The sequence below is a fragment of the Adiantum capillus-veneris genome, chromosome 7 (assembly GCF_014529385.1).
Source record: "Adiantum capillus-veneris isolate H3 chromosome 7, ASM1452938v2, whole genome shotgun sequence".
Taxonomy (NCBI): domain Eukaryota; kingdom Viridiplantae; phylum Streptophyta; class Polypodiopsida; order Polypodiales; family Pteridaceae; genus Adiantum; species Adiantum capillus-veneris.
This window is the reverse complement of record NC_140937.1, coordinates 87525540-87551407: the sequence shown is the minus strand read 5'-3', so window position 1 is coordinate 87551407 and position 25868 is coordinate 87525540. Positions and strand designations below refer to the sequence as shown.

At 38.9% G+C, this 25868-nt stretch overlaps 2 pseudogenes; both read left to right on the top strand.

The window, feature by feature from the left end:
* Positions 1 to 18248: 18248 nt before the first annotated feature.
* Positions 18249 to 19058, top strand: LOC147454184 (uncharacterized; annotated as a pseudogene).
* A 328-nt stretch (positions 19059 to 19386) lies between these two features.
* LOC147454183 (uncharacterized) lies at positions 19387 to 19901 on the top strand (annotated as a pseudogene).
* The last annotated feature ends 5967 nt before the right edge of the window (positions 19902 to 25868 follow it).

The following is a 25868-nucleotide window of genomic DNA, read 5'->3' as shown; positions in this document are numbered from 1 at the left end:
GGCAAATCTTCAGGCTCCTTGGCATCCCAATGGGGTTCAGAGTCACCTATGCACAGAGATGGGAATGGGTTGTCATTAAATTTAAACAGAAATTGCAATACTGGCAATACCATCAGTCTTCAGTTTCATCTAGAGATTTTGTGCTTAATCATTATTTATTACCTTCTCTTGTTTTCTTTTTGTCCTGTTGGTTTCCAGCTCAATTTCAATTGAAGCAAATAACCAGTATGGCTAGGAACTTCCTGTGGGGAGGAGTCATAGGTAAGCACAGAGTATCCAAAGTCTCTTGGGACATTTGTTGCCTACCAAAGGTGAAAGGGGTTCTTGGCATTCTCAACCTTAAACATCTTGCTGTAAAAATGGCAGCTAAATGGATCTGGAGAGCTTCAGAATCTGTGGACTACTGGGCCTTACTGCTGAAGAGGGATATTCATAAATTCAAGCTAAAGCACTATAAAGCATGGAGTAACCTCCAACTCAGAGAGATTCTATTGGCCCATGTGATGTGTGTCCCATATGGTTCCAAATTGGTCTGTAGAATGTGGAATGCTTCGAATGAGGTCAAAGCTAATTGGAATCCCAAAAAGGAAATCTTATCTAATTACTGCTCCTTTATGCTAGACTCTCTCTGGCTTGGCTTTTTTGCAGGTAAATCTGAAGCTGGTCCTGGCAAAAGAGGACACAAATGTTTTAAAGCAGGTATAAGACGCTGGAAAGATGTGATGGAGAATGGAAAACGGAAGGCTCCCATTACTCTTCAGAGAGACTTCCAATTACCAGAAGCAGATGCTAGGTGGTGCATTCAACGGGATAATGATTGCCTGGATAAGTGCCAGGTGCCAATAAGAGCTTCTCAGGCTACCTGCAAGCTGGAATATTTATCTCGTCTGATGCACAAACAGTACAAATATAAAGGCATTGTTGAGCACCCCCTTAAACAAAAGCTCAATCAACTGTGGAAAGTTAGCTGGAGCAGTAAACAATGGACCTATAGATTTCTTTGTCTATGGGCTTACCCAAGTTCAAATAAGCATAGCACTTTGATGTGGCTCCTAATGCATCAGGGTATCTGGACTACCAAAAGAGCTCTGAAGGTTGGTCTGGGCAATGGAATCTGCAGCAGGTGCAAAGTTACCATAGAAGATTGTGTACACCTCTGGTTTAACTGTAAAGAAAATAGGGGAATCATCAAGTTAATGCAAGAAATTCTGTCCCAATTCTCTGTTAGTAAGCTTGATTACAAAGACTTATTGTTGGGAAACTGTAAAGGAATGGATGTACCCCTGTGGAATATTTGGAGAGGGCATATTCTTTGGTTCACTTGGCTGAAGAGAAATGCTACTGTTTTCCTACAACCCTCCTCCTTTCCCCTGTCTATCCTTAAAAAAGATCTCAAGTCTTCAGCTGTCCAATTGTGTAATATGGCCTCTTTCCCCTTGCCTGATAATGTAACCAGCACCATGCTCCAAAAAAGTATGAGATGGAAAAAATGGAGACATTGTGTGCCGAGATTCACCCAAGCTGTTAGAATCAGGATGAAGGAAGCTATGGCTCCTTGAGTTTGTGATAAGGGTTAACCCACCCCCCACCTGTGGGTTCTGTGTACCTTTTTATTTCTGTTGTTTTTAATCCAATTAAACTTTCTCGAAAAAAAAAAAAACTACACTTGGGCCACACTCCAACCACGATGTGTAGCACCATCATTGATGCACGAATGTAAAGGTACGGTTGTGCTTTGCGATCCCAAATGTTCAGGCCCCCACTCCAAAGCAAATATGTTGTGTCTTCCAGGTTCAAAAGAGACAAGTACATGCAGTCTCCTCCATGACAACTTTGACGGCTTCAACAGCCGGCATGTTGTTAAGTTCAAATTCAAACTTGACGAAGGTGATCAAAGTTATTTACGTGGCCTTAGAGGTGATGATAGTGTTATTTATCCATACCTGATGTCCCGCTATCTACTCTGTAGAAAGCATTGACGTGAAGCATGCATGAGTCTTTTAAAGAGCAAGGCCTCCATAGTTTTTTGATTGAACTCAAGTCCGTGCAAGCTTGTCATGGGAAAGGCCAAGATTGTTTTAATTCCATTTCCGCATCCAAGTATGTCTCTAGAGCTCAAGCTTGAGCATGAGTTGTATGATTTAGCACTAGCAAGGTCCAAGGTAATTTTAAATTTTGAAGTAGCTCAAGGTTGAGCATGAGCTTTAAGATTTAGCACTAGCAAGGTCCAAGGTAGTTTTAAAATTTGAAGTTTTTCTTGTCCACGTACTAATGTCTTCAACTTAAATGTGCTGACATCTTTGTCCGTGTAGAGAAACTAGTTGTTGCCATTGTATCGGTTCCACACTTGGGTACGAGGATGTAGGTATCTCAAGCAAAAGGTTTCGAGGTCCAAGCCTCCCTTGGCTCTCACCAAATAGTTCTATAAGTTGTAACACCATATAGTATGTAGTGCAATTATGGATGCTGTTTTTTGAGCGAGTCTCTAGAGATATGGGCATGATGAAGAAGTGCAAAAGTGGAAGAGCCACCAGATCGTAGGTGAGCATGGCAGGGGAGGCAAGGCAGATGTCACACAAGGGAAGCAAGCCAAATGGCATAATTGAGGCACGAGGGGAAGGGTAGGAGATGTGAAGTACTATTTTTATAGCAAGGCCCTTGTGCGGATTGCACAGAAGCTCTCGTTGTGGAGTGGTTAGGGTAGAATATAATTTCTGAGTATGATGCACTTTGTTCAACCTCTGCTACACTGCGCACCTGGGGATTTTGGCCTCGGAGTCTCAAATTTCAGCTTAGTTGAAGTGAAATCTATAAACATTCCACCTATTATGGAAACTAGAAAGAGCCAATATGCCAGAAGACTATAGACAAAAAGCTTTTCTAAACTCTAGTATAAGCATAACTTTTTTGGTATTGGCAACAAAGAAGTCATAGCTCGAGACTTCCCTTAACATCCATGTTGACCAGAGCATCTTGGTTACCACTTTTCTTTTAAATAACTACCTTTAGTGTTTGGAGAAGTCTTGGTTTCTAGATGGGACCCAGACAGAATTGCAAGAAAATACTTCTTGCCATTGCGACTTATTTAACCTTGCGGTGCTACCTTTCACTATTTATTTTCAAGGTCCACCAAATAAACTTGTTATGTGATGACATGGAAACACAAATTTGTACCAACAACAACTTTCTACTCATGTTAGGTTTTCTTTTTGCTATGCGTCTTAGCTTATTGCAAAGTTTTCTATAATGTGTTTTATTGGTGTATATCTTAAGCTTTCTGGTCATGTGCAAGAACCTCAACTTGTTACATGTTTTTGAAATCTTTTGACAAACTTGGTGTTTCTTGTACAATGCTACTTCTCTTCAAGAAGTTGTAACAAAGAATTGCCCCAAATTTGTGTGTTTTTCCTTGAATTCCTAAATTTGAGTTAGATTCTGGCAAAGGTGGAACTCCTTCCACTCCTCATGGAGGTGGTCTTGCTCCATTTGGTCTTTGCAGCTCCAATTTTTGACTAGTTCCTTCGTCTGCATTCATCTCACTGGATAATTCAAGTTAGGTCTCCCTAGCTCTCCATGAGGCCGAGTGTGGTTTATTTGTGAGTTTTTAATTTTGAGCTTTTGCAATCAGAACCAGTTTTGTGAATTTTTTTTATTTTAGTTTCAGAGCCTTTTCTAACACAAAAAATTTAATCCAAAACAAAGACATCACTATATGATACACACCAAAAAACATGTATCATCTTGCAACAACTTGTCTTTAGATTTAGAGTCTCTTTTAACGACAGAAAAATTGCTCACAAAAAGAGACATTACTCATAGGATACACACCAAAAACAGGTACAAGTTTCCAAAAGACCTAGTTTTGCACTTGTACAATCGTTTAAATAGATACCACAAAGCATGCTTCTATAACTAAAAGGGGTTAAAAAAATTGTTTCAAAAGGTGGGTAAAGATATTCGAATCACGACCCATACATAAGCGATATCTCCTTTAATACATACATCTACATGACATTCTCTAAGGTTTAGGTTCACTACACCACATGGTTTATCTTGAGGGTTTTCGCTAATACAAATGCAAGGTTTGTGGGAGTTAGTGCAGGCTAATGAATGACCATGTGCTCTTTTGGTTGAAGCCCAAGTATATGCACATACACATAGTACATGTTCTTACATGCCAAAAAAGCTTTATGTGTGAATTTTCTCTTCTGAAAATTGGGGTAGGTGCCACTAGGTTCTACCTTAATGTGTACATCATAACAACTCTTTGTCAAAAGTAAAAAAACTATGTGTTTTTCACTTTCTAGTTTCTCTTCCAAGAACGTTGCAGCCATACTTACAGTTGGCTCCAATCTCTTTTGTGCTTCTTTGGAAATACCTTGTCTCCACTTACGCTTCCTGCCTACTGGAGCCTTCTTGTGTACGAGAAGCATTTGTATTGTTCATGGTTCATAGTAGTGTTTCAAAATCTGCAAATTGAAATCCACTTTGCACCAAACTGTCACTCTCTTCCTTTGATAAGCTAGTTCCAATATCCACTCACTAGAATGTAGGAACGATAGGTTAGAATTTAACTTGCCTTTGTACTTTTTGTGTGTGGCTTACTTCATAATTGTCGAGCCATATCCAATGTGCAATTGTCTTGTCTTTAAGAGTTCTCTTAGACCAAAAAACATGGAGCAACCATTCCCACTTGATGGCTCTATAATTTGTTACCACAACTTTTCTTCCCTTCCATTCCAAAACATTTCCTCACGTAATTGACTAGCATCCTTCATAAATCCCACTCTTTGCATGCAACTTTGACCTCTTAAATACATCTTGTTGAATTCTCCCTTGGCTACACTGGAATGTTCTCTCCTGCTTCACTGTTAGTGAAAACATATACCTCTTCATTATCCTCTCTATCAAAATGTATACTCCGTGGTCTCCCTCTAGTTTTGTGTTTCCTTGCTTCCATTACATATCTAGGTCTATGTGATCTTGTACCGACTACACTAGTTTTCTTCTTCCGTTGTACACTCTCTTTGTCGCCTTTCATCACAAGCTCCTCGTACAAAGGACTACCAACAACCAAGCCTTTCAAGGTACTCACAATATGCATTGGATTTGGAGATTCTTTGCATTTGGCATTGCCATCATTGCTTCTAAGGAAGGGCTCGTTCCCATGTTACATCTGCCTGTGGTGTATCCCAATCTTTTTGCACATTGAGTATATGCATTGAAACATTGCTAATACAAGCATCATAAAGTGGTATTTTGCGTTTACCACCTTCACCTGCCAGCCAACTTGCATGGATGCTCTCTGACAAGTTTATGCTTGGAATTTGAGCTTTCTCCCATGGACTCTTGCTGACCTATAAATACAAAATCATATATATGTTAATCTTTGTTGTCATGTATTTTATATAAATCAAAGAAAAGATTGATATACCATTATCTTAGAGATTCCCCAAAGGGAAATTCGTTGCTCCCACCAACTAAACCATCTCTCTAAAGCCTTTTTATTATCCCCTGTCACATTTTTCACCCACCATTCTTGTATTGTGGACGCTAGAAGGGAGGCATCATTTGTAGTCTCTCCTAAGAGCCATGCTTCACACATTTCAATGTGATGCATTTGTCTATCTGAAGTGACATGTTTTTTAGCTCCCAAATGGAAAAGACACGAGCACTCCCTCCCCTCCATTACTTTATGCCGTCCTCTATTGTATACAACTCGTATTGCCAACCAATTAGCCCCGGCTTCATCAAACATAAAATCTAGAAAAATCTTCTAGTTCATGCTCGCACCTCTCCATATCTGTGTTTAAATTTCTCCAAAACAAGATTTATGTTTCTTCGTCTTCTTCTTAACAATCACATATTGCAATCACATGTAATACTCTCATGTTGTACACATAAAACAAATAAGTAATAAAGGTGATTTAACATTTGCGAGTTTTCATTTCAAGTTTTTTTTACAATTTATCAATCTTTAGAGTTTTTTTAACCAAACATGTGTTATAGCATAAAGTATCTATTTAATGTAATTTTCAATCATCATAAGACTCCATATATATGTGGTTGACTGAGAGAGAAAGTATAAATTCTAGAGAGATAGTATCTATGTGCGTTACCATTGGAGGAAGAGATCCACAAGATAAGACCAAAATTACAGTACAAAAAAGGAATAGTCGCCATAAATGTAATGATCACTCTAAAAGGCAAGTAATTTTCTCCCAAATAGCTTGCAAGTTGCTTCTGTCTTTTGCTTGAAATTTGAAATCCTGTGCTGCATAAACAATGTTTTTTCAAGATAAATAATCACAAGTGAAATAAACTAAAATAAATGCAGAAAAACACTTTAATATCATAGAACAATATCCTACTTTAGTGAAAGATGCATACCAAACCAATTGTAATTAAATGGAGGGAGAATTTCTCTTTGGTTGTCCAAGAATAAAGGAGATGTCCATTGTTGAGGGGGCAATGTCCATTGTGGGACCCGTTCCTATATAACGCCCAGTAGTATATCTCAAATGCTTTGCACATTGAATGTATGAGTTTATAACATCTGTTACACAGGCATCATACAATGATATTTTTCTCTTTCCACCATCACCCGCTAACCAACTGGCATGCACACTTTCTGATAAATTAACATTATTGGGAATTTGTGCCCGCCCCCTCGGACTTAGACTAGTCTATGAAATTCAAACAGACATGAAAACTAAAATTTTAAATCTCATGTATGCAAAGTTTATAAATTTTGCTAAAAATATAAATTGTCATAAAGGTACTTACATCTGTTCCAATTTCTTCTAGTGTGAAATTTGTTATGGAATTGATATTTATCTGTTTATTGCAGCTGCCAGGTGGCAAAAGCATTAGCAGATAATGTATTATGCAGAAGGATATTATATTTTATTATTCAAGTGCTCTTTATGAGCTTTGGCCATTTATGACCAGCCGACCAGTTTGTATTCACAATTGACCACTTAAGAAATCTATAAAACAAATATGTGCAAGAGGAAAACGGTCACTCTTGCACGGGGGGAGATTGCACCCAGTGTTTGTGTTGCTCTTCTCTCCTCTCCTCTCCTCTCTCTCGCCGTGCCGACGTAGCACTCCACTTGAGGAGGTGCACTTGCACGCTCTCTCTTGCTCTCTTCTGCTCTCTATCTCCCTCTATTCGCCTATAACGTCGACTACATGCTGGTGGATGTGCCAGGTATGTCGTTTGGTCTATTTTACGGCTTGCAATGTGCTATTTTGGGTATTTTGTAGGGCAGCCACGCATCCGTATGTACCAAAATTCCTTGCTCCCACTATTTAAACCATCTGCTCACTCTTATGATGCTCTTTGTAGATAGATGTTGTCTCCAACATTTTTGAATTGAAAGTGCCTTTTGAGATGCAAGCACAATGGTCTTACAAGCTCTCCATTCCTCACACATATCAATGTGTGAGGAATCAACACATATCAATGTGTTGATTTGTTAGATGTTGAGGTATCCACTTTTTAGCATATTTGTGGAGACTCTGCTCCCAAAGAAATAGGCATGATCGTTCACGACCCTCCATAATATTATCTGGCTTGCCATTGAAGACTACTTGAATAGTATTCAAATTTTCCCCAGCCTCTTCATACATAAAACCTGCAAAATCAGTTGCACCATGTCAATACTTTTCCATTGTTGAATTAAGGTTCTCCCAAAAAATAACTTGAATCTTTGCATCCTCCTCTTTAGTTTCACATATGGAAATTATCCATAGTGATCGTATACTGCAAGATATTCAACATAAATATTCTCACACATATCATCTCAAATTTAATGATGAAAGAAAATTTGAGATATTTTAAATACTTAAAGATTACCTTGGATCGCAAACTGAGCATGACATTGTTGCTCAACCTATGGGTAAAATCAAAATGCACCCACACATTTCTTAAGTCACCCGTTCCGGTTCATTTCATTAGATCAATCCCAGAACCTGGTCCCTTAGTGGACATTTTAAATAGGAAGCACTTGTCATCCTCTTCTGTTAAAGAATATGATGTTAAAGAATATGCCCATTGTGCTATGGGCGGCTAGACACTGACTATACTATGTTGTAAATATACTTTGGATAATAGTTCAAGAAAAGAGAAGAAGAAGAGAATAGCAGCTCGTTGAATGGCTGCTACAGGGTAACGATTGTGTGTGTGTGTCTCGATGTGTGTTGGTGTGTGTGTGTAGTCTTCTTTTCTACCTTCTCCATCACCTGCGCACTCTACAAAGTGGTATCAGAGCTCAGTTTGAGGAGCTACAGTCAATACACAGGTTTCCGCAGCTCTGGAAAACAGCAAAAAAGAGAGGTTTTTTGGTCATAACTCCCTCACCCGAATTCGGAATACAGTGATCCAGGAGTCTATCTTTATGTTTTTGGGCGTTCGGGACGCATTGGCATACTCAGATTTGCCAAAATCTGCAATTTTCTGCAGCAAACAGCCAGTTCACACAAGCATAGGAGATTTTGAGTTTTGCACTTGGCAGTAGATTTACAGGTTACAGGTGAAGAATTCAGCATTTACACAGGTTTTGGAGAGCGACATAGAGCTTTTGCATCATGATATTGTGTTATCGAAGATTATGTTTGGTTGTTGTGGGTCCGTTATGGACAGCCGCCTATGTAAGAAAGGTAGTGGGAAGAAGTTGAGGCGGTTATATTGTCAGATTGAGTACTTTGTGGTTATGTATGGATATGCGGTCAATGTATTTTGGAAAACTGCAGCCTTTGTGAGGGTCGAGTGAGGTTTTTTGAAGCCTTGCCTTGGGAGCTTTGGTACCTTGGCAAGGTGGATTAGGTACTGGAGCGAACCCCCGACTGGCCCCGCGAAAGACCTCATATGTCGTTTACGACTATGGGAAGAAGGTGGATGTATGGATATGTGGTACATGACAGCGTATGGATTGCATTTGCATACAGGTCCATGTGGACATTGTTTTAGAGTATTTATGCATAGTACTGAGTCAGTCTGTGGCAAAGTGAGTCAGTGGATTTTCCCTTGGCAGTGAGAGATTTTCTGTCAGTGTTTATGAGCACTTTGGTTAAGATTTTCACTTGAGATCTTGTCCAAATACAAACGAAACTCTGCCGAAATTTTATCAAAATCCTTTGAAAGAAATTGAGAGAGTGAAGATGGCAGAAAGTTCAACTCAAGTCACACAGATTGTTGGAGAGAAGCTGAACAGAGAGAACTACAGCGTATGGTCTTACAGGATGGAGAACTTTATCATGGGCAATCATTGGCAAAGGTTTATGGGATTACATTACAGGTGAACAAGAGTGTCCCGAGGTTGGTTTGGAACCAAATAGAGAGAATATTGAAGCACATAAAACATGGCAAGCAGGAGTAGAAGCTTACAAGAAGTGGATCGAGAATTCAAGGAAAGTGATGCATTGGATTTCACTATGCATTAGTGACTTCTTTATACCACATGTGAAGAAGGCTCAATCTCCAAAGGAAGCATGGGAGATACTAGCAAGAATGAACAGCTCCAATACAGAACCACGAAAAGTTCACTTGAAGCAAAGGTTACATTGTGTATGGCGAGGAAATAGATCCATATTAGATTATGTGACAGAGATAAAGCAAATACATGAAGATCTTGCGAGAATTAATGTTGAAGTTCCAGATGATGACTTTATTTCAGTGACATTGAATGGTTTGGGACCGGAATACAAGTCATTGGATACATCTATATTTGTTCGAGGACACATGCCTGTTTTTGAAGAGTTAGTAAACCTTTGTTTGCAAGAAGAGGTAAAGTTAGGCAAGTCAGGTCCTTCTACATCAAATAACAATTCCAGAGATCATGTTTTTTACTCTAGAGGTCGTGGAAACAATTGAGGTGGAAGAGGAAACTATGGTCGTGGAAACAATGTTGGAAGAGGTCAATGGCAAAACCAACAAAGTCAAAGTTACAATGATTATAGCCAAAGAGGCAGGGGGAGAGCCCGAACTCGTGGACGTGGAGGTGGACGATTTGTACATTCTCAAAGAGATGGATATTGTAACAGATGTGGCATTTATGGTCACTTTGAAAGAGAATGTTACACAAGGCTAAATCAAAATCGTGATCGTGGTGGAAGAGGCCGAGGTTATGGCAGACATGGAGGAAACTTTGTTGGATACAATCCTCATGATCAAAATATATATGACAATAGATCGAGTGGACATTTATTTCCTATGGAGCATGTTGTTGGAAGCATGGTGGAGCCACATCATACAGATGATTGGTATTTAGATAGTGGTGCCACAAATCATATGACATATCATGGTGAATGGTTTGACAGAAAAGAGAAGTTAGAAGAGGATGAGTTTGTCGCTACAGGTGATGATACTATGCATCGGATTACACATGTTGGTTCAGTTCTATTGCTAGAAAAAGACGGTACATACAACACATTGGGAGATGTTCTATATGTACCTTCAATCACAAAGAATTTAGCATCAGTTGGACAGATGACAGATCAAGGGTTGCAAGTCCGTTTTAATCGTTATGGCTGCTTCATAGAGGAGTTTCACAACGACAGACCAGGCAAGATATTGGCACGTGGAAGAAAGAAAGGCCGCTTGTTCTCATTGGAAGCTGGAGATCCATGTTTACACAATGGTATGTATGCAAACAAATCAGCCACTCAAGATGATTGGGCAAATTTATGGCATAAGAGGATTGGTCATGTCAATTTTAGAAGATTAAATCATATGCAATCAAATCAAATTGTACGTGGATTACCAATGTTTGGCAGATTGAATTTTGATCATGTTTGTGAAGCTTGTCAATTTGGAAAGCAATCTCGTTTACCATTTCCAAAGAGGGGGAGAATTAGCCAAAGTCCTTTGGAAATTGTTCATTCAGATATTTGGGGACCTTGTGATCATGCTACACCAAATGGTTGTCGATATTTTATCACATTTACGGATGATTACAGCAGAATGACATGGGTTTACTTTCTAAAGGCAAAGTCAAAGGCATTTGAAGTATTTTTGGAGTTCAAAGTTATGGTTGAGAAAGAGAATGGTTGTCAAATTAAATGCCTACGTACAGATGGAGGGGGAGAGTACATGTCACACAGTTTTGATGATTACTTACGTGAACAAGGCATAAGAAGACAGATTACTTGCAGATACACACCACAACAAAATGGAGTTGCTGAGAGAAAGAATAGAGTCATAGTAGAGATTGCAAGAGCCATGATGAATGACATGAATATGCCATTAACATATTGGGCTGAAGAAGTTCATACAGCAGTACACATTATGAATCGAACACCAACAGCTGCCATTCATGAAATTTCACCTTATGAGAGACTTTATGGGATCAAGCCAACAGTTTCCTACATGAAAGTTTTTGGACGTGTCTGCTATGTTCATGTACCAAATGAAGCAAGAAAGAAGATGGAGCCAAAGGCAGTGAAGTGTATATTCTTGGGCGACCCAGTTGAAAAGAAAGGTTACAAGTGCTATGATCCTACGACAAGAAAAGTTTATGTCAGTAGAGATGTCAGATTTTGTGAGCATGAACCATGGTATAAACCAAAGCCAGTGATGATAGAAGATGAGTATGAAGAGCAAGAGAATGTGCATCATGTTGGTGATAAGCTAGGACCATCAACAAGAACTATTTCAGGACCACATATGGCAGAGGAGAGTACAGGAAGTGTCAACCCATGGAGTGGTCGTTTGCGAGATAAGAAGCAAGACAAGAAAGGCAAGAAGAAAGTGGTTGAAGAGAGTTCTGTAGATGAAAGCCTCAATGAAGAGCATGGTTTACCACATTTGAGGACACCTGGCAGTAAGCATATTGAGAAATATGTACCCCCATATGCAAGAGTTGAAGAGAAGAGTGCACCACAATTGAGAAGATCAGAGAGGGTGCGTTATCCAGTTGATAGATTGACATATAATGGTTACATGCGTACACATTATGCATACATGGTTTCACGTGTGCAACATAAAGAGCCTACATGTTTTCAAGAGGCAATTGGAAAATCAGAATGGGAGTCAGCTATGGATGATGAGATGGATGCTCTTGTGAAGAATGACACTTGGGATTTGGTTCGCTTGCCAAGTGGAAAGAAAGCAATTGGTTCAAAATGGGTATACAAAGTCAAGTGCAAGTCAGATGGTAGTGTGGAAAGATACAAAGCGAGGCTTGTTGCTAAAGTTTATGCACAAACAAAAGGTCTTGATTATGATGAGACATTTAGTCCAATTGCAAAGATGACAACAGTCAGATTGGTGATAGCAATGACAAGTATGTTCGGTTGGAAGTTATGGCAAATGGATGTGGATAATGCATTCTTGAATGGTGACTTGGAAGAAAAAGTTTATATGATACAGCCAGAGGGTTATCAACATCCAGAGTTTCCATATTATGTGTGTAAGTTGAAGAAAGCATTGTATGGTTTGAAGCAAGCATCTAGAGCTTGGTGTGAAAAGATAACCAGATTCTTGAAGAAGATTGGATTTAAACAATCTATTGCTGATCACTCATTATTTTTGAAGCATGTTGATCGAGAGATTGTCGTTATTGTTATCTATGTTGATGACTTGATTCTCACTGGAAGTCATGCTGAGCAAATTTTGCATGTCAAGAAGAGTTTGTTGAGAGAATTCAACATGAAGGACCTTGGTGAGTTGAGATATTTCTTGGGAATTGAAATTGTCAATACTTTATCAGGAATTTGGATGATACAAAGACAACACGCGTTGGATATGCTTGAGAAGTATGGAATGACAGCGTGCAAACCGGTTGATACACCTCTTGATCAAAATGTGAAGTTGTTTGATGATGGACATTACATTGAGGATGTCACTATGTATCGCAAGATGGTTGGAAGCCTTATTTACTTGACAATAACAAGACCAGATTTGAGTTATGCAGTGGGTGTTGTGAGTCAATTCATGCAAAAGCCATGTAAAAGTCATCTTGATGCAGTGAGACGGATTATGAGATATGTGAAAGCCACTGTCAGTTATGGAATGTTTTATGAAAAGAATGGGAAGCTTTGTCTTTATGGTTATATAGATGCAGATTGGGCAGGAGATTTTATGGATAGAAGATCTACAAGTGGTTATGCATTTTCCATTGGCAATGGTATGATAAGTAGGAGTAGCAAGAAGCAATCAACTGTAGCATTATCAAGTACAGAAGCTGAATATCGTGGAGCAGCTTTGGCAGCATGTGAAGAGTCATGGTTGAGAGTACTTATGGTAGAATTTGGTTTTGACTATCTTGACAGTGTCATTATATATTGTGAAAATATTAGCAGCATCATGTTGGCAAAGAATCCAATCTACCATGCTCGCACTAAACACATCGAGGTACATTATCACTTCATTAGAGAAAAAGTTTTGGCAAATGAGATTGATTTGGTGTATGTGAAGACAAATGATCAAGTTGCGGATATATTCACAAAAGCTCTTGGAAAGGATAAGTTTTGCTACTTTCGTGAAGCATTGGGAATCCATCATATGCAAGCTCACTCTGAGCTTGAGGGGGAGTGTTAAAGAATATGATGCTAAAGAATATGCCCATTGTGCTATGGGCGGCTGGACACTGACTATACTATGTTGTAAATATACTTTGGATAATAGTTCAAGAAAAGAGAAGAAGAAGAGAATAGCAGCTCGTTGAATGGCTGCTACAGGGTAACGATTGTGTGTGTGTGTCTCGATGTGTGTTGGTGTGTGTGTGTAGTCTTCTTTTCTACCTTCTCCATCACCTGCGCACTCTACATCTTCGTCCTATCCATAAAATCTACTCCCATGGAAAAAAGGAAACATGCACTTTTTTTGAAGCAATAAAATATTATCATATCCATCCCCAATAAAAACACCTTGACTCTTCGTCTCCTTTGAAACAATTCCACATAATCCTAATAAATCCTTTAGCTTTTTTGCCCTTGCATTTAAATTGGTAAATTATAATTTTTAAATATGTACAAACTATAATTTTGTGCTTTCCATTGGAATTTGGCGTCAAATTTGGCGGGCCTTTTAATTTCTAGATGGTAGTTCAAGGACTGCATTTAATGCAGCCTAATAGTGCCTCCAACTGGTGTGTGTGTATACATATACATACATACACACACACACACACACACATATATATATACAATTGGTGTGTATGTGTGAGTGTGTGTATGTGTGTGAAAACAAGTGTATATGTTAATAGAAGTTTAATATATATATCTTATTCTATAACTGGTTAGTTATTTGAAATATATAATTTTTATGTGTTCAGTTTTTTTAATTATATACTCTTTATAAGAGCTTATTGTATATATTTTATAAATATAATACATGAAAAGTGAAATGAAAGTGCAATGAAGTGAAGTGAAAGTGGAGGAGCCTATTTTGTCATGAAGAAGAAGGAGGAGTAGAAGAAGAAGAGAAGGTACTCATGGGTGTGTGTGTGTGTGTATGTGTGTGTGTGTGTTTTAGTTATTTACTTATATTACCCATAGACAAACATATACATGTTCAACGAACAAGATACCCAGATAAATACAAGGTTTATTATACAAAACAAACTTAGATAGCCTAATGTTGTACAAATGAATAACATCCAAAAGACCCCATCCAAAGGAAGAAGCTCCTTCACAAACTTCAAACCAATTGCCAATCTTCCAAACAGTAAAGCACCAAAAAAGTTGAACCAAAGAGAGTAGACCTCACTTCCACCCATAGAAACAACACAACATTTTGTTAGCATTGGCTCTGTATGAAGGTGATGCATGGGCATCCTAGTTGTTATCCATGTCACAAAGGTACAACCTTTTTGTGCAAGTAACCTTATAATTGAAATATAAATTTCAAGAGACTGTGGTAGTCAATTACACCATTATAAAAAAAATTTAACAGTCTAATATACTGGTACTGGTATTAGTACCAGTATCAAATTTTTAGTGCCAGTATTGGTACTGGTAGTACTAGTACTGCTATCCTGCTATCCTTGTAAATTGGCACACTAGCTGTTATCCATTTCACATAGGTATACCTTTTTGTGTAAGTAACCTTATAATTGAAAGTGAAATTTCAAGAGACTTTGGTACCCAGTTACATGATTTTAAACAAAAATTTTACAGTCTGATACACTGGTATTGATACCAGTCTTAGATTTTTAGTGCCAGTATTGGTACTAGTAGTACTTGTACTACTATCCTGCTATCTTGTTAAATTGGTACACTAGCTGTTATTCATTTCACATAGGTACACCTTTTTGTGTAAGTAACCTTATAATTAAAAGTGAAATTTCAAGAGACTTTGGTAGCCAATTACATCATTTTAAACAAACTTTTTACAGTCTGATACACTACTGCTAGTACTGGTACCAGTCTCACATTTTCAGTGTCAATACTGGTACTGCTATCCTACTATCTTGGTAAATTGGTACTCTAGTTTTTATCCATTTTATATAGGTACACCTTTTTGTGTAAGTAGCCTTATAATTGAAAGAAAAATTTTGAGAGACTTTGGTAGCCAATTATATCGTTTTAAACAAACTTATTACAGTCTAATACACTGGTATTGGTACTAATACCATTCCCAGATTTTCAATGTCAGTACTGGTATACTGGTAGTACTAGTACTGCTATCCTACAATCCTAGTCAACTGGTATACTAGTACTGGTACTAGTCTCAAACTCTCAGTGCTAGTACTACTATTGGCAGTACTGGTATTGATACTGCTACACGTCTATATTGTTATAACACTATACTGGTTTATTGGCAAACTGGTTTTCAAACATTGTTTATGTTGAGAGTACCAAAAAGGTGTATAAACTAGTAGTCTTATATAGGAGATAGGTAATTCCATAAATCTTGAAAAGAGCCAGTATATTGGTACTGATACATGTATGGTATACTCATACTGGTATCAGTTAGTGCTGCTAGTACTAGTACTATTAGTACCAGTACTCCTAGTACTGGTACTGAAATTGTGATACTTCTAGACTGGTATACCAAGTGGCATACTTAGTATTGGTACTAGTCTAAAATTGTTAGTGCTAGTACTAGCACTGGTAGTATTGGTACTGATACGGCTTTATTACTTTTCTGGTATACATGTTTAATGGTTTACCGGTTCCCTGACATATTGTTATTTCACAAATATATGAACAATGTTAAACCAGGAGTTTTACCCTCAGAGATAGGAAATAGGAAATTCTATAAGGGTCCTTATGAGAGCCAGTATACAGGTATGAATACAGGTTTGGTATATTGGAACTGGTACAAGTACTAGTCTTCCAACTTTTACTGCCAATAATGTTACTAAAACTGCTAGTACTAGTACTAGTCAAAAGACTTCTAGTGCTAGTACTAGTGTTGGTAATGATACATTTATTCTGCTATACCGCTATACCAGTTATATCATCCGGTTAACAAAACCAAAAGAATGCAAAAACCAGGAGTTTTATACTTGAAATATAAAATTGTTATGTGTTCAGTTTGCAGAAGAAGGAGTAGAAGAAGAAGAGAAGGTACTTAGTGTGTGTGTGTGTGTGTGTGTGTGTGTGTGTGTGCACGTGGGTGCGCGTGTAGGTCCGTCATAGGAGCTTCCAATGGAGACCCAATGGAGCTCCTACATGCCTTGAAAGGCATGGTGAGAAGGCAGCGCGCGCGTTGCCCTCTCACCATTCATTTCAAGGCATGGAAGAGCTCCATTGGGGCTCCAAATAGAGCTCCCCCATGCCTTTCAAGGCATGGAGCAGCTCTAAACGGGGCTCCATTGGAAGCTCCTATGGCGGAAATGCACACACACACACACACACACACACACACAAACAACAACACATTTCCCAAATACAATCATGCATACACACACACACAGAGCAACACATTTACCAAATACAATCATGCATACACACACACATATACACACTTGCATTCACACACACAACCACACAGTATCACATGACACAAATAAAATAATGAATTTGTATACTACAAACGCACTTTACAATCATGCATTTGTATACTACAAACACAAACACAAATAAACTTGTTGTAAGACACACACACAAATACAATTGCATACACACACATAAACACTTGCTATTTGTGGTCTTTTTTTTATTTGTCACTATATACTAAGCTAGTTGTGGTCTTATTGTTTTTTCGCTTTTAGGAGTAGGATACTCGTGGGTTGCTACTTGATGGGCAAGTCTGCCAGTAAAGGGGCATTGGCACCCTTGAGATCAAGGGTGCTAGGGCCAGTCCCCATCACCTCCTTTGATCGGTATGTAGCCTCCAATCACACAAGCAATGTGCATGTTGGTCATTGGTTGCGTATTGCTAAACAAATTTGTTTGCCCACGTCCCCCACCCATGGTCTATTTGAGCAAGATTGTTGAGGGGAAGGTGCCTTTGCAAAACACGTTCGCCTTTCTCTTTGTGTGAGAATCTATTTCTTTTCGCATGTGCCTGCACCAGGTGGACACATGATCATGTGACGTGGTCATGTAGGAGATCCAATATGCTTGCAAAGAGCACCATGAAGAAGCAGTGCGCACACTGCTCCCTCAGTGTGCTCCCCAGGAGGACGCAAGGTCTTTCCAGCGGCGGCCAAGGGAAACGGCAGCGCGTGCGCTACTCTAGACTGGTTGATCCGTGTGCTCTGGCCGCGGGCTCACTAAAAGAAAACCTCCCTAGAAGCTATATAATGGCTCTTCCTGGGGCCTCTTTCTCACAGGCTGTGGCTGTCAACATAGCTGGAGTACTTCCTAGGGCCTCTTTCTCACAGACCGTGGCCGTCGACATAACTGTTCCCATGCTGGAGCTCTTAGTGCAACAAGCACAGATTTACTTGACACATCGTGATCTGAGATCGTCAATAGCGTCTTTGAAACCATTGTCTCGGAGATCATCAATAGCGTCTTTAACTATAGGCTAATCAGAGTAATTCAATTTCTCTGCAAAACAGGACGTTGTACTGTACTTTGGGCCTATGCTCATACTAATATAAGCGCGTGGCTCAATATAGTACTGGTATCCTGACACTACTGTCGACACTGTCTGGACGCCATGAGTGTGTAACTCTGGAGACTGGAGTGGTTTCAGCACTATGTGTACATGTCTAGGGCATGCCTAGACTCTACTGTCACCGTAATCATCCTACAATGCTCTGAACTGCTAGTATAAGTGTTGCACGTCTTCTACTCTATAGACTCTACCACTGTCTTTTCTTGTCTTTGCGAGCAAGCAACAACACATGAGATCAATAGCTTCATGCAGGTCATTCTCCTCCTCAAGTACCTCGGCCGCCAGTGCATTAAGCTGCGGCACAGCTAGCGCCAACACCGCATCATCATCAACGAATTTGAGCACAGGAATAGAAAATGTGATGGATGAGGCTTTGCAATCTTTCATTAGAAAGGCCATGAGCGTGCATGCCTATAATCATTTATTTATGCTCTATTCATTTAGCTACAAATATGTGCTAGAGCTTGATTATTAAGTCAATTAGGGTTTTAATTATCAACCAACATACATATATAGGTCTGCTAGATAACGTCATTAATTACGCATGCAAGCTCGCTTCTCTGAATTGCAGGTGCATCACTTCATAGAACGTTGCCTCACTCTCTGTCTAGACAAAGAAGAATGCGTCAAAGTGCTCTTCCAGCATGCCGGAATTAATCCCATCGTCACCCGCATAGGTGTGAATCCCTTGCTAGCCAATCTCAATCATCTAATTGATTCAATCAAACTAATACATTTAATCACATCTACTTAATTAAGGTTTACATATAAACATTGCTGACAACTGGACTTTGATTATTTTCTTCTGTCTTAATCCATGCTATACTATGTTTAAGCTTGCAGTTTGGAAGGAATTAGAGAAGGCCAATCAAGAATTCTTTGAGCAATATTACAAAAGAGAAAGGATAGTAAGAAAGCACTCTGACGTTAATTACTCTGAAGGATCATTAAGGGTCGATGATGACGAGAACAGAACGAGAACGCATGTGTAAAGATTATTGTAACTAAAAGCATCGATAAGGCGAGTTTGGGATCGTAGCATCGACAACCAAGTGGTGGTAATTTTGATGATTAAGTTTTTAACATAGCTAACATAGGATGGTGTCGATCAATGTAGCCTTTGCCTATTGTAAGAGGACAATTAACTATACAGTATACATGCAAAGGCTTATTTACTTTGTAAAAATGATGGTTTTTGTTTTCTCTGCTTATAATCTTTCTTCCTCTCCTTCCACTAGAACACTCTTCTGGACGTCCTTTGCCCCTTTTGTATCAATCTATTTATTGCATGGCAAGACATAATAATTAGAGCTTCACTTTTACGATGCTTGCAAGTGCATAGTGCATGTAAACTGACAAAGTTCACCATGGCTTTTATAGGAATTATCAATATCGCATGCAAGCATACGGATCCCATATAGTTCTGTCTCAAAATTTGTACAACGGTTTCACTAGTCAATGGTCATGCAAGTCATTTTGACTTTGAGAAAGGCCCACCTTTTTTTGAATGTGGTAATCCTGTGCCTGAATTTGAAACCGCCGAGGAGTATTCCCATCCTAATCTAGAATTGAATGTAATCACGCCAGCTAGCTCTCATCATGATTCAACGGAGAACGACATATCTACGGCAGTTGATTCTAGCACGGAGGAGTCATGCACCCACACCTGTATAGGCAGCCAATGTCTCCCAGCTCTAAGTTAGCCACACCCAATGCTCCACCGATGGATGAGCTTGATCATGGCCATAGAGATTTAAACACTATGTAGGCTTTGAAGTTTCATATGCACTATGAAGGCTTTGAAGTGTCAATGTACTATGTAGGCTTTGAAGTTTCATATGTAGCCTATCTGATGTGGAAAATTTTTGGGGATTCTGGTTGACTTGTGGGAGAACGTTGGCCTCTTTAAAGATTTACCTATCTTACTCTTGAATGAGGCCACTAATGCTCTCGATGTTGAATCAGAGGGTGTGGTGCATACTGCCCTCGACCAAGCACTGACGCATGACACTCATTGTTGCCCAATGTCTGTCCACCATTCGTTATGCTTGCCCAATCACAATCTTCCACAATGGCCAATTTGCGAGGTGGAAAGCATGAGGAACTTTTGCCGAGGATGGGGACTATGCTACACTCACTCAAGCTACTACCGCAAATAATGATGCCCACATGGGACTGCAGCTATGGATATGTCCTAGCCCCTCAACCATTACCCGCACTAATCGGGGTGCTGGTTCTCCCTCTCAACCGCTAAGTAGCAGAGTGCATGATAAAACACAAACTCTTTGACTCGTCTCTTTGTACATATCAATAAAAAATTTGTGCTTACTCCTCATGATACCTACGTCTATTTGACACACCAAAATATTGAGAGGATTTCAAATTTGGTCACTACTCCCACCCAGCCATGACAGTAGGAGTCGATGCTTGCACCGTCAAAAGAAAACACAACAGTACACGGTATATTCACCAAATCAGCATAAGTGGTTGATAAACTTCATGCTCGAGATGTTATCTCTTGAAGTTGCACTTAGTGCATGGTATGTCTGAGGTGGCCAGGACTAAGGCCTGAGTTGTTTTCATCCGCTCCAAAGCAAGGGACTCTCTCCAGACATGATCACCTATTTTTGCATGTTCAAGGCATGTAACATTTTGCACATGGGCAAAAAAAATTCATGATCAAATTGTTAGTCATACGCTCTTGGTATATACTATCATGCTTGTTTGGCATGTATGAAAAGTGTGTTGTATTGATGAAATCATATAGTGTGCTCGTCAAGATTCTTGTCTACAATTTTGGCATGCAACAATATGCAAAACATTGAAATGGTCCAAAGAAAAGGGATGAGAATGTTAATTAGGGATGTTCATTGCAATGCTTTGGTTTGCATGCATCCCAAATGTGATGCACTTTTTCAAGCAGAATCTAAGGTATGCTTAACACGGACACATGTAAGTAGGTATGAGCTACTTTTAATGATTGTGGATCATGTGCTTTTATCCAAATGTGATTAACTTTTCTTTTTTTGTTTTGAAGGCATAGGGAATTTTGCATGCAAGACATTGACAAATGCAAAAAAATATAATGATGAGATTGCTAATCAAGCTCTTTAATTTTCCAAAAGCTCTAAGTGAAAAGCTCCCTTTTTTAACTCGCTTGTATTTTCACATGGCCTCTAATTATGAAATTTTATGCCATGGTAGTAGTATGATACTCCTATGCCTTTCACTTGCTTTTACCTGCCTTTGGCTACTAATGCTCTTAAGATTACTAATGCCTTGGATTCTTCACGTGGGTGGATACACTGCATTATTTAGGTGATTTGTTGGCTATAAAAGATGTCATATTATTATTTGAATAGGGAATTCTTGAAGTTTGAATGCTCAAATGTCACCTTTGACTCAATGATTTCTTCTAGTAGTAGTATTTTTTAAAAGAATTACCTAGCATGATGTTCACTATCATAAACCATGCATTGTGGTCATACTCAAACCCTAACTCCTATTTATTGGTCAATATACATTAGGTTGATATTATTTTTGTTATGCTTATTTGAGAAATGGACAAATTTATTGAGGTCTCACTCTCTGTGTGAAGAGAAAACTATAGGTTGTTCACCAGTACAGAGATTATGAAAACAACTTCCTCCACTTTCACAAAAGCCTATCTCCTTCATTGCAACAACAAAGGTCTTTCTAATAAAAGAAAGCTCTGAATTAAACCTCTCTCAAAAAAGGAATTAGGATAACTTGTAAATGCATGTAGTTGTGCCTTCTAGAATTTATATACAGGGGATAAATTAGAGGAAGAAAAAAATTTACTTGATATGATAGGTTGTAATCAACAAAAGAATGATACATTTGTGGACCACCAAAGAGTGTTCCAAACATGAGTGCATAAAAATATGCTTGACCACTCATACATCCTCTCGGTCATTAACAACACCCTTTCTGTCTTTGGCTCACCCATGGACATGTTATTTTTTTAAAAAGGACCACTTCAGTCTACAATCACAAGCACTTGGATGAATACAAGAGTGCGGAGATAAAGAGAGTTTGTAAGCCATGTCTCCAACTCACTTGGGTATATTAAAAGGCCCACAATATCTCGGAAATAATTTAGATGTTGGTCCAATTTGCACTCACAATATTGCTAGGCAACCGGTAGAAGCATATGCTAGTGCCATGAGCAGTCCCAAATCTTGAAAAGCATCTATTTGTGCCATGAGTAAACACCACTAATTTCTTTAATGGAGTGTGGAATAATATATGCTTGATTTATGCGCTATGAATATTATGCCCCGATCATTGCAAAAATGACAATTCGACTATTGTGCAAATGATTTTCCCTCTTGGCTACCGCTTCCACTTTGGCATTTTCTCTCTCTCTATCCCTCACACACCCTCTCTCTCTCTCTCTCTCTCTCTCTCTCTCTCTCTCTCTCTCTCTGTGCATGTGTGTGTGTTTTTCTCTCGTTTATCGGTACTCTCACACCCCTATCCTATCTCTATTCTACAAGTATGTTTTTCTCTCTCCGTTTAGTTCTTCTTCTCTCTCCTTCTCTCGGTACTTATTTCACCTACCTCAATGACACCATAGAGAGCATACATATGAGAGAGCTCAATGCTTATATAAACTCGAAAAAGCATCACTTTTATCCAAAAAACACGAATTGATTAACTCGCAAATAAAATTAACCCAGTAATAAAAGGTGACTTATATCAAAATATGCTATCTAATATATTTTCAGAAAATCACTTACTCAGGATCATAAACCAAGCAGGACATAATTGCCCATCCTTCAATTTGATGAGTATGATCAACGTGCACCCCAACAGAAGCACATCCTTTCACGGTCATTTTGAATACATAACATCATTTTGATTCTATTGCTAGGTCCACCCTGGCCTAGAAAACGACTTCCATGAAAGAATGAAAAAAATATGCCGTTTTTGTAGCAATAGTATATTGTCATATCCATCACTGACAACCTGACCTTTTTTAGCTTTCTCATTTAATACAATACTTTTGAATCCCCTATTCTAAACAAGTGGCACCATTTCCTCAAGAAAATGGTTAAGCTCTACATTAGTGGCTTCTAAATCATCTTCTTTAGTCAAATATTGGAATAGTATTTGACGAGTAGCTAACATCTTTACTTTTCTAGAACCCCCCTTCTCAATCTTTAAAACTGTCCTAGCAAGATTGCGCACCTTTTCAAGAGCTGTCCTTCTAGTACCTGGCTGAACATTGTAGTTATGCAATCCTAGATGAATCACCAAATGTGTTATTACTGTTTTCTTTGGCATCACATAATAGATCATACACTTGAAAATATTTGAACAAGTGGCCGTTTTGTCACAATAGTGGCAGGTTATTTTAGATTCACCTTCACTAGGAGGATAGCCCATGCTGATTTGTCTGTCGAGATGTCCATGAAAGAAGCCATCATTGTATCTCCTTCACCAAGGTAAAAAGGGCACGTCACTCTGAAACATTGAAGACTTCCAAGACAATAACTCAAATGCACATTGCAATCTATAGCCATGTTGGCCGATGTTGGTCAAGACCAATGGTGACCCTCGTACTTTTTCTCCATACCAAGCATCCTTTTACTCTGGTGAATTGGAGGAATCTCGAAAGAACATTAGGAAGGGAATGGGGTATAGAAGTGCCTCTTTATTTGCCATGGGATTAAAAAGGAGATTAAGGAATGAGAAAATGGGGGACTACCATGTGGACTGAAATCCCGGGGGATTCACTCTATATACAAAATGGGATGCCAACTGCGAGCGGAAAACTTTGGTAAAACCCCTATATACCACTCATATTAGGGAATATGACCCACCTTCTATGCTTATATGACAATCTATGAAGAAAAATATCATACCCCTATCTTACATAGAAAATTTAGGTCTCACATGATCTAACAAAGAGTGTATAGCATAGTGACTGGCAATGTACTAAGGAATCACTTATGTTGATAACTAGACGTACCCTCAATGTGTCTTAGTTTGACTTTCAAACTATATGCATGATCAACCTGAACTCTGGCTACTCATCCAATTTTGACCCATCCAAAGCTGGTGTAAATCAACCTTTGAACTGCTCCAAATCAGCCCTTATCTATGACCTGCTTGATGCAAAATTTGATGTGTGACCCAATAAAAAAATTTCCCTTAATTCATCCGAGTTCTAGTGCACATTGTCGACCAATTGTTACAAGTAATCAACCCGGGTCAGTCCCCTCTCCCCCCCCCCCCCCCCCCCCCCCCCAATAAATATGATACCTCCCTTCCTTATTTTGAAGCTTGGGAGATAAATTATTGGGGGCATGTCCCTAACTTATACACTTATATAACTTGTTAAAAAACCCCCCTCCCCTGCACTTACGTGGTGCGGTAAGTTTTCCATGGTGAATCTCTCGGGATTGAAATGGTGGGTGTGGCATGCTACAAAATTAAGTGTTCAAACTTATAGGCCTAGAGGTGGAGGGGTCTCTTCTTTATTAATGAAATGAGAAAACAAGAAAATTTGAACCTTTTTCCATAAATTTGGGATAAAAATCCACTCTTTCTCTCTCTAGAGGCTATTGACTCCCCCCTCCCTAAAACGGGTCTTTCAAAAAACGTGCTGACATTCTCTCTCTCCTCTTTACTCTCTCTGAGGCTGCTACATCTACTCTCACTCCCCTTTAGCTATGAGACCTGCATCTCCTTCTTCAAGCCCACTTTTCCCTCCAAATACCTCTTGCAACAGAGGTTTGAAACCTCCCTTCTCCATTGATCACTCAGCCTTACCTTCACACCTCTACAGAAAGCTGTAGATCTACAACATTGGATACTTCTAAGGTATCTTTATCAATACCTCCCTTCTCCATTGATCACTCAGTCTCACCTTCACATCTCTATGGAAAACTGCAGATCTGCAACATGACTACTTCTGAAGTATCTTCATCAACACCTTCTTTGGTCCTTCTTTCTCATCTAGGTGTGAAGGTGAGGTTAATCACTCAACCTCATCTTCAAACCTCAACATGAAGGTATAGATCTAAAGCAGTATCTCATCAACACCTTACTCGGTCCTTGTTCCTCATCTAGATCTGAAATGATTTCCCCTCACTCATCCACATCATCTTTGAGGTTTGGCATAGGGGCATTGTTGGGTAAGATTATTAGGCTTCTTCAGCATATGTGTCGGTAAGGACAGCGAGCTTCATTCCTATTTCCAATGTTGTTGTATCTTTTCTCATTCACCATGTTAGTTTTTGTGTTCATCTTGCATGTGGAGATTTGTAGCAGTCCCATTGTCTGTCTTTGTATATATCTTAGCATTTCTTGCTATGCCACACTAATAAAAATTGTGTATATGAACTATCTTCATTTTTGTCAAAGCATGTGTTGCATTGCTTTCATGGCTTCTTTAGGTGCTCGTCAACGTGGGAGTTTTATTGACTCGATAAGTTGTACAATGTGCAAGACGATATCAGGTCTTCGCTTGTTATCATGATTACAAATTATTTATGTTGGTGAAAATGTAGCTAAGTTTATGCATTCTACACAAGAAGAAAACATATTTCTTCTCAGACACATCATTGGAATGGGAAGATCATGGGTTTCAAGAAAAATCAAGATGGCAAGTGTCTACCAAAGGTACAACATGTGTATATAGCCTCTCTATTGGTGCTTGACATGTCTTTGCCTCAACCTAGGTTTCTTGCAAACTGTACATGTTCTGATTCTATTTAAATCCTTTGGATTGTACCATTTATGATTTTGCCTCTTAGGTTGCTTTACTATATGCATAATTTGGCATGTTTTTCTTTCATATATTTCTCCATCTAACTTT